A 16186-nucleotide genomic window follows, 5' to 3' on the forward strand; every position below is an offset into this window, starting at 1 on the left:
TCTTAAACTAAGGATATTAGACTTTTATATTTTTATTTATTTTTACTTTTTGACAGTAAGGAATGAACCTAGGGCTTCTGCACTGAGCTATACCCCCAGCCTTGTTTTTTGTGTTTGTTTTTGTTTTTGTTTTTTTGAGACAGCATCTCATTAAACTGCTAAGTCCCAGGATAGGCTTGAATTTAAAATCCTTCTACCTCAGCCTCCTAGAGTGCTAGGATTACCAGTATGCACTACCTTGTCTAAGTGGCTTATTTTAGCAAGCACGTCTTATGTTTACACTCATTATAAAATAACACACAAACCAACAGTCAATCACTTACTTCTTATAAGCAAGCTTCTCGATATTCCCTTCCTTCATTCCTTCCTGTCCCCACATCGGTGGACACAGAATGACTTGATTATTTTTCTTTTGTGCTGAAACATCACAATTGATCCTATAAATATGGTATTGTTGAACACTAGATTGTTTCCAGTTTTCTCAATTATGAGGCCTTTCTGTATGCTCCTCAGAGTTGTTCAGAATATATTTTCAGAAGCAGAATTACTGAGTCAAGGAATATCACATTATGAACTCAATATTCTGCCAAAACATTTGTCTCCATTTACACTGTCATATATTACCAGTCTTTGTTTTTGTCTCTGCTGGAAAAACAAAGTTCCCTGCTGTTTTCACAGAGTTTGGGACTCTTACACTGGCTGTTGAGCAAATACAGTTCTCGGTAAACTGTTTATTAGGTTTTCAGACAATAAATGCTTAATTACAATCTAGGATCCCTTTATGTACACATGCCAGACCACTGACCTACCTGTCAGTTGCTAGCACATTCTCTCAGCTTGGCACCCTCTAATAACTTCAGTAATGCTGCCTTTCAACAGTGCAGGAGGGCTCAATCTTTTTTTCATTTTTTTGTCCTTTTGAGACAGGGTCTCACTATACAGTTCAGGCTGTCCTTGAACTGATTTTGTAGCTCAGGGTGGCCTCAAACTCACAGCGATCCTCCTGACTCAGCCTCTGAGTGCTGAGATTACAGGCATGGGCCACTGTACCCAGTCTCAAGCAATCTTTAATGGATTTTGTGGGTTAAAAAGACCTTCTCAGTGCTACAATTTAAAAAGCCTATCACATTATACTTTAACACTTCTATAACTATTTTAATGATTAGATATTCAATGTTTAAAAACTTTTTGAGTTGTGAACACTAATTTTATTTTCTCTCCAGAGGATAACCAACTATCCTAACAAAGTCTCTGAATAATTCATATATTTTCTTGATCTGAGCACCTGCCACACTGGAGTTTCTCCCAGCCACCAGGATTGTACTCAGGTCTCCTAAAAACTCTTTAGGATGCCACATAGGAATTTACTCTTGTAAGGTAACTTTATTATCCCAAATGAATGCCTCTATTTCCACCTTTGCTGCAGTTCTACACAGGAAAGGGCTCTTCTGGGAATTATGCAGCCCACACATGGGCACATATACACGCACGCACACACACTACTCTTAGAGAAAGTCTGTCTTGTGTGCCTCTCTTAGGTCTCATGTCCTTTCCAAGTACTATGCTATCATGATTTTCCCCTCTATAAACCATACACCTTCCTGTTTCGTTCCAAGGTATTTTGTGGGTTTGCTGTTTCTGATAATGGAATCCATTTTTCTGTTCCTTTATCAATACAATAAAGTTCTGATTTTCATCTACTGGTCCTACTTATCATTCAGACACTGTATGGTCTCTCCCATCTTTCAGTGAGAATAAGTCTTGGATTCTGAATGTCTTCTCCTGTGTCTTTCTTCACACTAGAACAGCAGGGAGCAGCAGCACAGCTCCAGCATGCGTGAGTGCCAGCATGCTCTGCTTCACCCCTGGGACCCTCAAGGTTTTTTTGTTCAGGTCACAGAAGCTCCCACCATGGTTCTTTCACCCAGAATTTAATCAGAAATGGTGCTGTATTGTTTTCAGGTCTTCTGATATAATCAGACTTTCATTCCTTTTTACTATGTTCACTTTATGCATAGAGATCCTATTCCAGGGATAACATCGAGATGAAAGCCTTCTTGCTCATTTTTTACATCTAACTAAATTCATATTGCTCATATTTGGTTAGAAAATTCATATTTACATTATTAATCGAAATGACCCCTTTTCTGCTATACTTACCAAGTTTAGGAATCAATCCTTAAAAGAAAGAAATGTTCATCACTCTGGAACAGTTTAGACAACATTAAATTATCAGTTCCTAAAAGATCATGACGAATTCATGAAACACCTTGCCATTGTCTTTTATAAAGATTGACTTATAAAAATTGTAATCTACAGTTATTATTCCATTGACATTTCTAATTTTGATTTAAATCAGTTATATTTTAAATCAAACGAAAATGTTTTTTCATTTTCCAAGGAAAATCAACAAGATGATCCTTATTTTCAAATTCTTACAAAAATGCTTACAGATGATCTTAGGGCCCAGTGAAATCCTTTTAAATCTTGTTCAGTGAGATAAGCCCATCTGCAGGCATCTCGGAAACACTGGGCACAAGGAATATCCTCTGAGAGCACTGCAGGTCAGTGTTTCTACTTTCCTAGATCATTGCCCAGGTCCTCACTTCTGGCAGCTCCTACATTAAGCTTTTAAACACATAAATACATCCTCAAAAGTACTGTTAAAATGAGTCATTACATCTCAAATAGGAATTTTACAATAGGTGTGTTCACATAATCACTATTGTACTTTAAATTCTGCTTTTCCTACACTCCAAGGCTGAACATCGTAATTCTGATCTGACTTCACAGCCCTGTTTAAAACTTAGCTCATACTGACTTCTGATTGTTAATGTGCTGTCCCATCTTTGTTAGAGCTCCTTTGTACACTGAATGCAAAAATGCGCAGTCAATTTACTTCCATCTGTTCCTATGTCAGTCGCTTATATTATGGTACTCTGTGACTATAGACTTAAATGCAGTGTCAGGGATATCTCATTATCAGTAACAGAAACACTTCTGCAAACCCCTTCTCCAATGAAGCAGCACCTTCTCTACCATGAACCCTGTACCCAGTTCCTCCTAAACCTCTCATTCATCCAGGGATCGTGAGAGACAACACCTGCATATCCAGGAGGCAGAGAGAGGCCCAGGATAGCCTGACGTATGAGTGTCACACCATGGGATTAGCACACCCTACCCTAGGTATGAGTTTCAGAGGAGGTCGGGGCTTTGCCTTCAGATGACTTTTGGATCCAAGCACAATTCTCTGTGCTTCCCTAGAACCACCTTGCAGGCCTCCAACTCCCAGCAATCCATGACACATGAACCAATTCTCTGTAACAAAGCCCTCTGCTCCCCACTCTTTCAGCAGAGATGCAGGAGCAGGCACACACCCCCTTGGCCCTATTTTCCTGCAGAACACTGACTGGTACAGACTTCAGTGAACTTCTGGAAGCACCATGACCCTTCAAGTCCCCAGCATCAACTACGCCAAGGTTGGTAGGAGGTAATGGAAAAGCCAATTGAAACTTGCTCAATCTTAAGTGATTTATCAGCTCACATAACTGTGAGGCCAAGAATCTCCACTCAATTTTCACCCCTTCCCCTAGATGCAGGTTGCATCTAAAAGCTGATCACACCTCACAGAGGGAGGAAATTCTATCAGGATCCCAGAGATGTCTTGTTCTCTTCCAGAGACATCAAGAGTGAAACTGCATTTCCAGAGCTGTGATGAAGAAGGGAAGAGACTTCTCAGAGCCAGATGCCCTTGGGATCTCAAAGGTTTGTATAGGGTGGTGTCTCCCACCTTGCTCCAGATCCCATGCCACACAGGGGCAGAGGGGACAGCTGTTGACAATCCAACAGAAAGCAGGAAGGTCACCATCACTCTGTGTCATGGGGATGTCTGAGAGGTGACCATAGTACAGTGTCTTCTACTTGGTATCTGAAAGTTCTTATCTGTCCCACAGATATTACATCCAGAGACCCCCATCTGTACTTATCCTGGCATCAGCACTGACCAAGATCAGTTCATCTTTCACAAACAAACATATGTTCCTAAGTCACATAATTGCATCACCAAAGACTGAATTCTGACACCTGTCAACACTGTGGAAAAATCAACACAAAGTATGAGGAAACTGATTCAAAAATCTCTGAAAACTATTTTCTTCCTCCTCTGTCCTCAGTTTTAAAAACCAATGATAAACAAATTGAGAAAACTCAATTATGCTTCTTTATTGTTGATTATCCTGTTGAAATTAGCAATACAATTCAGTAACAAAGTTTAGGAAGACACACTGCAGTATATGTTATAAATAAAGATTATAGAGAAACAATTTACAGTGCAATAAATTTCATTATAGAATTGCTTCAAAAACAGTAGGTGGAAAAGAGCTATATGCAAAATCCAATTATTAGCATATCAGACATTTACAACTTTGCATTTGCAATTGTTTTGTAACCACTGTATTACCATTAGCATGATGTGTAATGGTGTGTACCAGATAAACTACTCTGTATTTTGCTTAATATTTTAATTAATGACTAAAGATAATAAATAGCATTGCAACACAAACCACATTTGAACAATATTAAATTGTTATGTGTAGCAAAAATCAGTGAAATTGAAAGAATTAGAAGAAGAGGAAGGCTTCAAAGATTGGAAGTGAAGAACTCAACAGCCCCAGATTTAAGCCCATAGATTCCACAGAGAGAGCAAGAGTATGGCAGGCCAACTTGGGGTCTCTGCAGATCATGGACAGATGGAAAGGCCAGCAGTAGATCCAGCCCAAACCAAGGTCGATGGTGGGCTGACACAAGTCATCAGCTGCAGCATTAGACTCAGAATATGGTTTTCTCCGAGGCATCAAGAACCAAAGACGCATTCACACAAGGGCTCTGAGCATGTGGTGGAGAGCAAGCAGGATGTCCTGTACAACAGTTGCTATGAGAACAAGAGATGACAGACCAAGACTGGCAGATGGCTGCTTCCAGGACCCATGGGATGGTAGGTTCTTCTCTCTTCACCAGTGACTCCATTCAGGACCAGGGAGGGTGAGACAACTAGCCACTTTTCTCCCTTGAGGAGGCAGGAAAAGGTCACCCATTTCCACTAATTTCAGTGAAGCTGACTCATATTGATATAGCTTACCTGCCACAAAAAGAAGACAGTTTCTCTATAATTCTGTTCATCCTCAATGCTGCATCATCAACTCACCATTCAGACTGGACAGGATCACATCATGTAAAAGGCAGACTGGGGAGCCTAAGGAATCTGGGGCAAAAAGAGTAAGAAAAAGAGGAAAGGAGAGAGCAAGGGAGGGTGGAAGGAAGAAAGGAAGAAAGAAAGAAAGGGAGGGTGAGAGAGGCTGAACAGAGAAGGACACAGAGACAGAAACAAAAAGAGGAGGGAAGAAGAGAGACACAGACAGAGAGGGACTCACACCGAGAGAAACAGACAGGAAAAGAGGAAAGAGAGGAGACTGAAGCAGACAGAGAGAGTGCAAAGAAACACAAACTTGCCCCAGCAAGTCACTGAAGGCGTATTTCTTAGCAGTAAAAACTCAGACCAATATGGATGCTCTCAGTACAGCCAAAGCTGACCATTGAGTTTCCAGCTGTGAGGAGGAGCCAGTGGGCGGCCTGCCAGGGAGCCTGCCTGGACATGTTCTGCCCACGGTCCTTCCAGCAGAGCAAAACCACAGTGGCCCAGGACCATACTCTGAGGAGAACAAGAATGGAGGAATATCCAGTGTGAACTACATGCAAATACCATTGTCACTTTCACCCACTGTGACAACACAGATGCACATCATCAGCAAGCAGTGGCCATCTGGAAGTTGCATTCACCCTCCAAGAAGGGTTTGAGGCTCTGTGCCCAAAGCAGGAGACTGAAGTCGAGGCATGCTTGTACACTGTGATTATAGGCTTCACTCAGAAGGGAAACCTGACTCACACAGCCCAACACACAGTTATGACTCAGCAACTCCACTCATTCATCAGTTCATGTCATTTTCAACATGAAACAATAAATGTTAATTTATTGCTTCTGATTTTGCTGTCTAGTTTATGCAACCTCTTGCAAAGGAAGGTGGTATATTTGGAATTGTGGTTAGCTCTCTCACTTAATGTATGTGGGAAGCAATGGCATTGAATAAACCACTATTTCTCTAAATGCACCAGAAAGTACACAAGAGGAAGAAGGTGGTGCTCTGGCTTGCTGACCCACACCCCAACCACAGTAAACCACTGTGCACTGGTGTCACTCCTGCTCCATCTCAGTCACCCTTTGGTGAACTACCTCCCTCACCATCCCCAGGGGATTTGCCACATTTGGGGCAGACACACATGCATTTAGTATAGCCCATCCTCAGGTTATGGTGACCAGCCCAGAGGTATGCACCACATAGTCACCTTTGGCTTCTGCAGGAGCAACTGAGTATGACCATGAGGACAACACAGCTGCAGTTCCTGCATGAAGATCTCATAGAGGGAGGCTAGGTATCTGCAGCGTATCCACCCCATTGTCACTGAGCTCTCAGGCTCTGCTTCTCAATACAAAATCGTAAAAGACCTTCTATGTCTGTAAAACTTGTGAGATGAGGATCTTGTACTTGTAAGCAAATAAATCCAAACTCATAAAGCAAGTTACACTTCTGTCATGGCGATGGTGCCTGGCATCTTAGAGTTTAGGCATTACCATACCCAGTTTCCATGCTGTTTTCAAAAGCTACTGACAAGTAACCATAAGGAAATAAAATTATCACAGTATAGATGCCCGACGACCTTCTCTGAAACCGGGAACCGGGAAACTCAGCTGGTGGCCGGGGTGAGTTTGCTCCCCATCCAAAGCCCAGGAGACTGCATTAAGATCATAGCTCCCACAGATCAAAAGCTCACCCAGAGCCCAGCCACTCTAGACTCGCCTTGGGAGATTTTGCAGCCTGAGTAGATTACCCCCAGCAACCTTCTTCAATTACGGGAGTGGAGAGCAGGTGAAGTGAGTTTCAGGGCATTGGTCTTTGCCTAGGGAGAGCTTTGGCCCAACATCCACAGTGGGTAGGTGCCTGCCCAGCTACCTGAAACACTGAAGGTAACACAGGAGGGCCTGAGGGCCTGAATGGACCATGCTCAGCAACCTCCATTCAGTCCCAGGAGCCTAGGGCATAGGAGACAATTTCCAACACATTCAGGGGAAGCCTTACAAAAACACTTGAAATACAGAAGTATAGGAAAATGACAAAACGAAAGACCAAAATGCAATCTCAAACATCCAGCCCATCCCAAGAAAGCCTAGAGCCTTGTACATAGAGGAAAACATATGCCATACACCTGAAATATCTGTAATAATAGCAACTGAAATAAAGAAGCAACTCCAGGAAGCTTTAAAGCAATGTCAAAATAGAAATAATCTTCCAGGTAAAAGAAGAAATGATAAAAGTAATGAAAGAGATGCTGAACACATCTAAAGAAGACAGAGTTAAAAAAATTAGAAGAACAAAACAAAAAGATAGAATTTCTGGATGAACAATTTAAGAAACAAGTAGAATGCTTGAAGCAGATTCAAAGAAATATACAGGAAATCAAAAATTCCATTGAAAGTTGTCAAAACCAACTCAACGAAAATGAAGATAGAATTTCAGACCTCGAAGACAAGATTACAGCTAGTGAACAGGAAAGATCTTTAAAAAAAAGTAATCAGTAAATAACAATTCAACCGCTGCAAGATGATACAAAGAAAAACAACATAAGATTAATAGGGATAAATGAAAAAGAAGGGAACAGCACAAAAGATATCAAAATGATATTCGCAGAAGTCATAGCTGAAAATTTTCCAAACATGAGAAAGGAAACTGACATTAGGATTAGTGAAGCATATAGAACTCCAAATAGTCATAACCAAAATAAACCCAGGCATATAATAATCACCATCCCAGAAATCCAACATAAGAATAGAATACTAAAAGCTGTCAGAGAGAAAAGACAGATCACCTATAAAGGAAAGTCTATCAGAATCACAGCAGACTTCTCTACACAAACAATGAAGTCAAGAAGAGCATGGAGTGAAGTATTTCAGATCCTAAAGGAAAATGATTTTCATCCTAGACTGATGTAACCTGAAAAACTGTCCTTCAAAATGGATGGAGAAATAAGATACTTCCATGACAAAGAACAGCTGAAGAACTTCATGATCACCAAGCCAACTTTGCAAAGAATACTGAAAGACAGTTTAGATATACTTAGGAAAAAAACCACTAAGCAAAGCAGACAATTAAACAGAACAGAAAGATAAAGATGCAACAGCAGAAAGATAACATGTCAACAATAAACCAACATATATAACAGTTATAGCCATTAATGCAAATGGACTCAATGCACCAATTAAAAGAAATAGACTGGCAGAATGGATCAAAAAACAAAATCCAACCATATGCTGTCTACAAGAAACTCATCTAACCCAAAAGGATACTCACAGACTGAAAGTCAAAGGATGGAAAACAATATTTCATGCAAGAGGAACCAAAAAGAAAAAAAGCAGGGGTAGCTATTCTGTTTGCAGACAATGTGAACTTCAAACCAATAATGATCAGAAGAGATAAAGAAGGTCATTACATATTGGTTAGGGGAAAACTTCAAGAGGAAGAGATAACTATTTTAAATATACATGCATCAAATTCCAGAGCACCCAGTTATATGAAACAAGTATTAACAGAAATGAAAAACCAAATTAGCTGTAACACAATTATAACAGGAGACCTTAACATATCATTGACACTAAGGGACAGATCAACCAAACGGAAAATCAGCAAAGAAATAACAGAACTCAATGACGCCTGTGAACAAATGGACTTGATAGACATATACAGAGTACTGCATCCAACAACATCAGAATACACATTCTTCTCAGCAGTACATGGGTCATTCTCTAAAATAGACCATATATTAGCTCACAGAGCATATTTAAATAAATGCAAAAGAGTTGAAATCATCCCTTGCATGTTATCGGATCGTAGCACCATGAAATTAGAAATTAATGATTAAAGATACTGCAAAAATCCTACAAACACATGGAAACTTAATAACACATTCTTGAGTAATCAGTGGGTCACAGGGGAATTAAAGAGGAAGCAAATGAAAATACAAATACAACTTACTGGAATCTGTGGGATGCAATGAAAGCTGTCCTCAGAGGAAAATTTACTGCACTGAGTTCCCATATCAGGAAAACAGAATGAATACAAATAAACAACCTGATGTTACACCTCAAACATCCAGAAAATGAAGAGTAAGTCAAGCCCAAAGCCAAAAAAGAGAGGAAATTATAAAAATCAGAGCAGAAATTAATGCAATAGAGACTAAAAACACAATCCAAAGAATCAGTGAATCAAAGAGTTGGTTCTTTGAAAGAATAAATAAAATTGATAAGCCCCTGCCAACCTCATTTAAAAAAGGGAAGAAAAAGCTCAAATTCATGCAATAAGGAATGAAAAAGATGAAATCACTACAGACCCTATAGAAATACAGAAGATCATGAACATCTATTTCAAAAACCTCTACTTTCATAGGTTTGATAACACAGAAGAAATAGACAGATTCCTAGAAACATACGAAATACCAAAGCTAGGTCATGAAGATGTAAAACTACTGAATAATCCAATTTCTATTAATGAAATCGAAAAGGTAATTAAATCCTTACCTACAAAGAAGAGTCCAGGCCCAGACGGATTCACTGCAGAATTCTACAAGAAATACAAAGAAGACCTAATGCCGACACTCCTCAAACTATTCAATGAAACTGAAAGGGAAGCAATCCTTCCTAAGTCATTCCTGGAAGCAAATATTACTCTAGTACCAAAACCTAAGAAAGACCCAACTAAAAAAGAGAACTACAGACCAATCTCCTTAATGAACACAGATGCAAAAATCCTCAATTTAAAATATTGGCAAATAGGATGCAGCAAATCATCGAGAAGAATATACACCATGACCAAGTGGGATTCATCCCAGGTATGCAGGGATGGTTCAACATATATAAATCAATAAATGTAATCCACCATATCAATAAAACCAAAAGTAAGAATCACATGACCATTTCTATAGATGCAGAAAAAGCTTTTGATAAGGTCCAACATTCATTTATGATAAGAACCTTACAGAAAATTGGAATAGATGGTCTTTACTTCAATATAATAAAGGCCATCTATGACAAACCAACAGCCAGTATCATACTAAAGGACCAAAAATTGAAGGCGTTTACTCTAAAATCAGGCACAAGACAAGGATGTCTCTTATAACTGCTCCTATTGAATATAGTACTGGAAATACTAGCCAGAGCAATTAGACAAGAGAGAGAAATAAAAGAGTAGAGATAGGAAAAGAAGAAGTTAAATTATCATTATTTGATACTCTACATAGAAGACTCCGAAAACTCCATTGAAAGAATCTTAGATATAATAAATAAATTCATTAATGTAGCTGGATACAAAATCAATATTCAAAAATCAATAACATTCCTATACACTAACAACAAAATCACAGAAAGAGAAATAAGAGGAGCCACACGTTTCACACTAGCAACCAAAAAAATGAAATATTTAGGAATTACTCTCATGAAAGAAATGAATGACCTATACAAGGAAAAGTATAATACACTGAAAAAAGAAATTGAAGAGGATCTCAGAAAGTGGAAAGACATCCCTTACTCATGGATAGGAATAATAAATATTGTGAAAATGGCCATTCTCCCAAAACTGTTATACAGATTCAATGTAATCCTGATAAAAATACCATCAACATACCTCATAGATCTAGACACATCACTCCTAAAATTCATCTGGAGCGAGAAGAGACCTAGAGTAGCAAAGACAGTTCTAAGCAGTGAAGGCAAGGCAGGAGACATCACAATCCCTGACTTGAAGTTATAATACAAAGCAACTGTAGTAAAAAAAATAGCATGGTACTGGAATCAAAACAGAGCTGAAGATCAATGGAATGGATTAGAAGATTCAACCACAACTACAAACACACTCAACCACTTTATCTTTGATAAAGGGGCCAAACATGTTCACTGGAAGAACAACAGTCTCTTTAATAAATGGTGTTGGAAAAACTAGCTCTCCTTACGCCAAAAACTAAAATTAGACCCATGCACTAAATTAAAATCTAAATGGATCAAAGATCTGAATATTAAAACAGAAACACTAAATCTATTGGAAGACAAATTGGGTAAAAACCTTGAAGACATAGGAGTAAGTAGAGAATTCATGAACAGGACTCAAACCACATGGGAAATACTTCCCAGAATCAACAACTGGGATCACCTCCTATTAAAAAGTTTCTGCATGTCAAAAAAAATCTCCATCATAGTGAAAATAAAACCCACAAACAGGGAAAAAATCTTAGTGAACTGTCCCTCAGACAAAGGACTTCTGTCTAAAACATACAAAGAATTAAAAAAAAATCAGACCCCCAAAATTCAAAGATCCAATCCAAAAATGGGCATCTGAGATGAATACACAGTTCTCAGATGAAGAAATACAAATGGCAAATAGATACATGAAAAATGTTCATAATCATTACTCACTAGAGAAATGCAAATTAAAACCACACTGAGATTTCATCTCACTCCTGAAAGAATGGCCAGGATCAAGAAAACCATCAACAACAAATGCTAGAGAGGCTGTGGGGAAAAAGGAACTCTCCTATACTGTTGGTGGGAGTGTAGACTGGTGCAACCATTGTGGAAGTCAGTCTGGAGATTTCTTAAAAAGCTGGATGTGGAAGTCCCATTTGTTCCAACTATTCCACTTCTAGCATATTCCACTTCTGACATATTCCCAGAAATACTGAAAGCATTGTACCACAGTAATATATGTACACCCATGTTTATAGCAGCACAATTTGTAATAGCCACATCTTGGAAACAACCTAAGTGTCCATCAACTGAGGAATGGATAAAAAAAGTTTTGGTATTTTTATACAATGGAGTACTACTCAGCTATAAAGAAGGATCACATTGAGATATTTTAAATAAATGGATGCAGCTTGAGACCATACTCATAAGTAAAATAAATCAAACCCACATGTCTAAATACCAAATAGTTTCCCTAGTGTAAGAAATGATAACAATACATAAAAGTATGTGGTAATCATGATTCCCCATTATATTGTTTTGAAGCCTTATAATGTTTTCATTCCTTAACTGTAATGGTTTTATTCTGGGCTGTTTGATTTTATTGTCTGTGATGGTATGAACAGCTATTTTGGAGAAAACAAAACATCATAATAGCTAGTGCTCATTTAATATCAACTTTTTTTGAAGTCCCATCAAGCTTTTGTTCTTCCGTCTCCATCGGTCTTAACATGTTGTATCTTATTGGATTTTATTATATGTGATAGTAAAAAAAATTTTTATAGACAAGGAGATAATATAGAAACCATTGTTTGTTTTCTGTTAGTTGGTTCTAAATACCCTGTAATACACTCATTCTCTTGAATGGTTTTACATTGTCTTGATATGTTTGATATGTTTGATGCTACAGTATACAAAGTTATACTCAAATAATTCAAGGAAAGAGACACTATGTTAACTACTGTTATGTCACAATATCTTGTGGTCAAACACTACGTTGCTTAAATTGTTATGTTCTAACCTATGCTGTTGTGTTGTTATGTCCTCCTTTATCTCAATCTCCTTTTTTATTATTTATTTTTTATTTTTATCTTTTTAATTAAAAGAAAAATAAATTAAAAATAGCACGATACATTATAGTAACCCACTTTGATTTCTTATTAACTTGATTTGAAACCCTGTATTGCTCTCACCATCTTGTTTTTACTGATTTTACTCTATTCTGTTTTGCTTAATAGTATCAAGTTTAAGAGTTGTAGGCAACTACTTTGAAGACAGTAAGATTCACTATGATGCCCATTCTAGTTTAACTATTATCTTCTTTTGAAGTTCTGTAATGTCTCCAATGTTTTGGTTTTATTGGTTTGTTCTGTACTATTTTGTTTAATTTTATTATAACTGATGATATAGGCAATTCTTTTTAAGATAGCAAGAGGCATTATGGTAGCCCTTGTTGATCACTAGAATTTTCCTGGCAAAAGTACAGGCAGCTAGGCCAGCCTCAGCTTTCTCACAACAGTGAGCACAACTAGAAACTACAGAACAAATAGTACCATTCAACAGTTTCGTGTGTTCCTAATGAGACATGGAGGTGAAAGGTTCTAGGGGGTCTGTGGTTGCCTAGGAAGCCAGTCCTGCCTACCAGAAAAGTACGGTCACTGCTGAACAAAGTATCTGGGCTTCTCCAGGACCACAAGGCACCCACATGACTGACCTTTCTCTGACCTTGCGTGATAGTGTATACAATGGAGATTTAGCACCTGAAAAGATTTTAAAGGAGAAACCACATCTCCTAGGAATCCCAGTCACCAGACTAAAATAGATTTCATGGGCTGTCTAAAACAGGCCTGAGTCAGGGAGCAGGGTAGCCTTGCATCAGACATGGATACCACACCGTGGAGCAATGGAATCACAACAGTCAAGGCAGAGTATACATGTTGTCCTATTCTGAACCAGTTGTTCTCCCACCACCACTTACATTAACCACCAGGCCACCAGCCATCAGGCTCCCAGGACACCAGGCCAACAGCCACAGGGTACCATGTCCCAGGGTATCATGGCTACCAGGCAGCTACCAGGCTCCAGCTACAGTAACTCATGCACTGGAATGGAGATGACAGGGATGGCCTTCCAGTTTCACTCTGTCAGTAACGCTATTCTGCGTGAGAGATTTGTGTTAAAGATTTGAGCTGTTCTTGTCACAAAAGTAGCTACATAAGACATGGTTATGTTAATCTGCTTCCCTGTGGTGACGATTTTACTGTCATTCCATAAACCTGAAACATGCATAATAAAAGCTTATTCTGGAAAAGAAAATCAATAAATATTGGATAAAAGATTATATATGCAGGAGTTCTAAAAATGAATTAGAACCCATGAAGGAACTCAGTGGGGATCACCTGCCTAGCAAGAGTGAGGCCCAGGGTTCCACCTACAGCACCACAAAATATATTTAAATTAACCAGATGCAGGGTTTGGGGCCACTAGCAAAGTGGCAGAGCCCCAGTAGAAATAACTACAACATAAAGGAAACATCATCATTGTAAGACATTCCAAGGTCAAAGGTGACACTGAGTTCCAGGTTAGGAATCAGATGGTGTCCAGGCTGAAGGCCCTGAGCAAAGGAACCATAGTTAGCAGTGACGACAGCAGAAAAGGCTGTGGCCACAATGCTGAGAAAGGGCACAAGCCCTGCTAATTGGGACCACGCAGGATTTCTTGGCTCAAAGACCAGGTCTAGCAGCTGCCTGCAGGCCTGAGACCCTACCTGGGAGAGAGCAGGGATGCTTTCACTGAGCAACCAATCAAAGTCTGAGCAGGCTGAAAGTACCAGGACACCACACCAGAGAATGAGAGTCAGCAGGGAGGCACAGTACCCACAGAAGGTAGGGGCACCAACTGCAACAGGCAGAGACAGAACTTGATGAGGGAGAGAGTCCTGGATACCAGTATCCTTCCAGCAAAGGCCACAGCACCCTCTGAAACACATGTACTCACACACACTTGCATACAGATCCACATGTGCACATGCAGATACACAAACATACCCATATCCATGCCCACAACATGCCTACCTACACACATATGTACACACATGCACACAGACACAGATCCATCACAAACCAAAACTTGCACCATGTACACACATGCACAAGGAGTCCACAGGTCCCCTCCCAAGGCCCCTGTCATGTCCACCTCAAGTCAAAGGCAACAAGTCTCCAAGCCCTGCCCAGTGAAGACAAAGTCTGTCTTCAGCAGTCAGCAGCCCCTCCACTCCAGAGCCAGTGTATGGCTGGTCCCTGGGTAACAGTCACATATCACTTGGCTCACATAATTATCTAAGTGTGTCATGAGAACACAGACCATGTCTGCTAGTCCCTGCCATGGACGATACTAAACACCGGTCAGGATGTTTCCACTGAGCAGCCACAGGGGCTAAGCCCTACCATGAACACAGTGAGTCACAGTTGCTGTCACCTGCTTGTTACATACCATTAGCAGAATGCACATCTGCAGAACATGCAGGGTTAGGAGTTCGTGTGCACTCAGCCACCGTGCAGAACAGGTGCCTCTGCACGGCTGACTTTGTCCTGTCTTCTACCTCCTAGATGGCATCAGATGTGCAGATCTTCCCTGCTGTCATCTATTTGCTCCTCCTCCTCCTCTGCCCTGCAGGCTCTGCACACAGGATGCACACAGTCACACCTCAACATGCTAGGTGGGGTGGGCACAGCAGCAGGCAAGGCAAACCCAGTACAGCCTGTGGAAGCGAGACGCTGCAAGAGTAGGAAGCCTATCAGTAAACATCTTCCATTAGGGCCACTAGAAGCAAGAGTCCACCACACGCTCACACCTGGGCACACTCAAACACAAGGTTGGAGTCAACAAGAAGTCCAAAAGCTAACAAGAGACACAACACAAATAACCTCCTGGAAACACTGCAGCCCTCAGAAAATGAGAGTAAAACAGACTCATGCCTCAGACTCTGAAGCAGTGTGAAGCATGTGCACACTTGTATCTGCAAGGGAACACAGGTAGTAGGGGGCTGCTAGCCAGTTTCTAAGTAGATGCCACTTTTGACATCCACAATGATGACTTGGAAGTTCCATTCCTTTATTTACCAAGAAAAAGAAAAATATTTCCACAAAGAGACTTGTGGAAGGATATTTACTACAGTCTTACTTTCAACAACCACAATTAACAAGAAGCAGAAGTCCATCAAACAGAAGATGGATAAGCAAATGGTGGTATGTTCTAAACTTGCTCTCTGGAAATCAGTCAGCAACGTTAGTCTTAGGGTTTGTATCTAGATGTACCCCAAAGCCTCATGTTCTCATAGGTGGGATTTTGGGGAGGTACTGGATGATTGGTGTGTGACACTCATCAGTGGATTAGTCCAAGGTAAATGTGATCTGGGAAGCTAAGCTGATGGATCCATAGCTAAATGTGACTAGGAGGCTAAGTTTGGGTAGAAGAGATGGGTGCCTGGGTGCGTGGCCTGGAAGGGTCATCTCCTTCTCTCCTCCCTTGACCTCTCTGCTTCCTGCCTGCTCTTCCATGAACAGCTCT

General features: G+C 40.0%; 1 protein-coding gene across 9 annotated transcripts in view; it reads right to left on the reverse strand.

The window, feature by feature from the left end:
- Dlgap2 (DLG associated protein 2) overlaps positions 1–16186 on the reverse strand; it is a 531604-nt gene that overhangs the window by 457392 nt on the left and 58026 nt on the right. The window lies entirely within an intron of this gene.

This window comes from Cavia porcellus, unplaced genomic scaffold (genome assembly GCF_034190915.1).
Source record: "Cavia porcellus strain 051 isolate PalLab524CR breed Dunkin Hartley unplaced genomic scaffold, mCavPor4.1 scaffold_24, whole genome shotgun sequence".
NCBI classification, from domain to species: domain Eukaryota; kingdom Metazoa; phylum Chordata; class Mammalia; order Rodentia; family Caviidae; genus Cavia; species Cavia porcellus.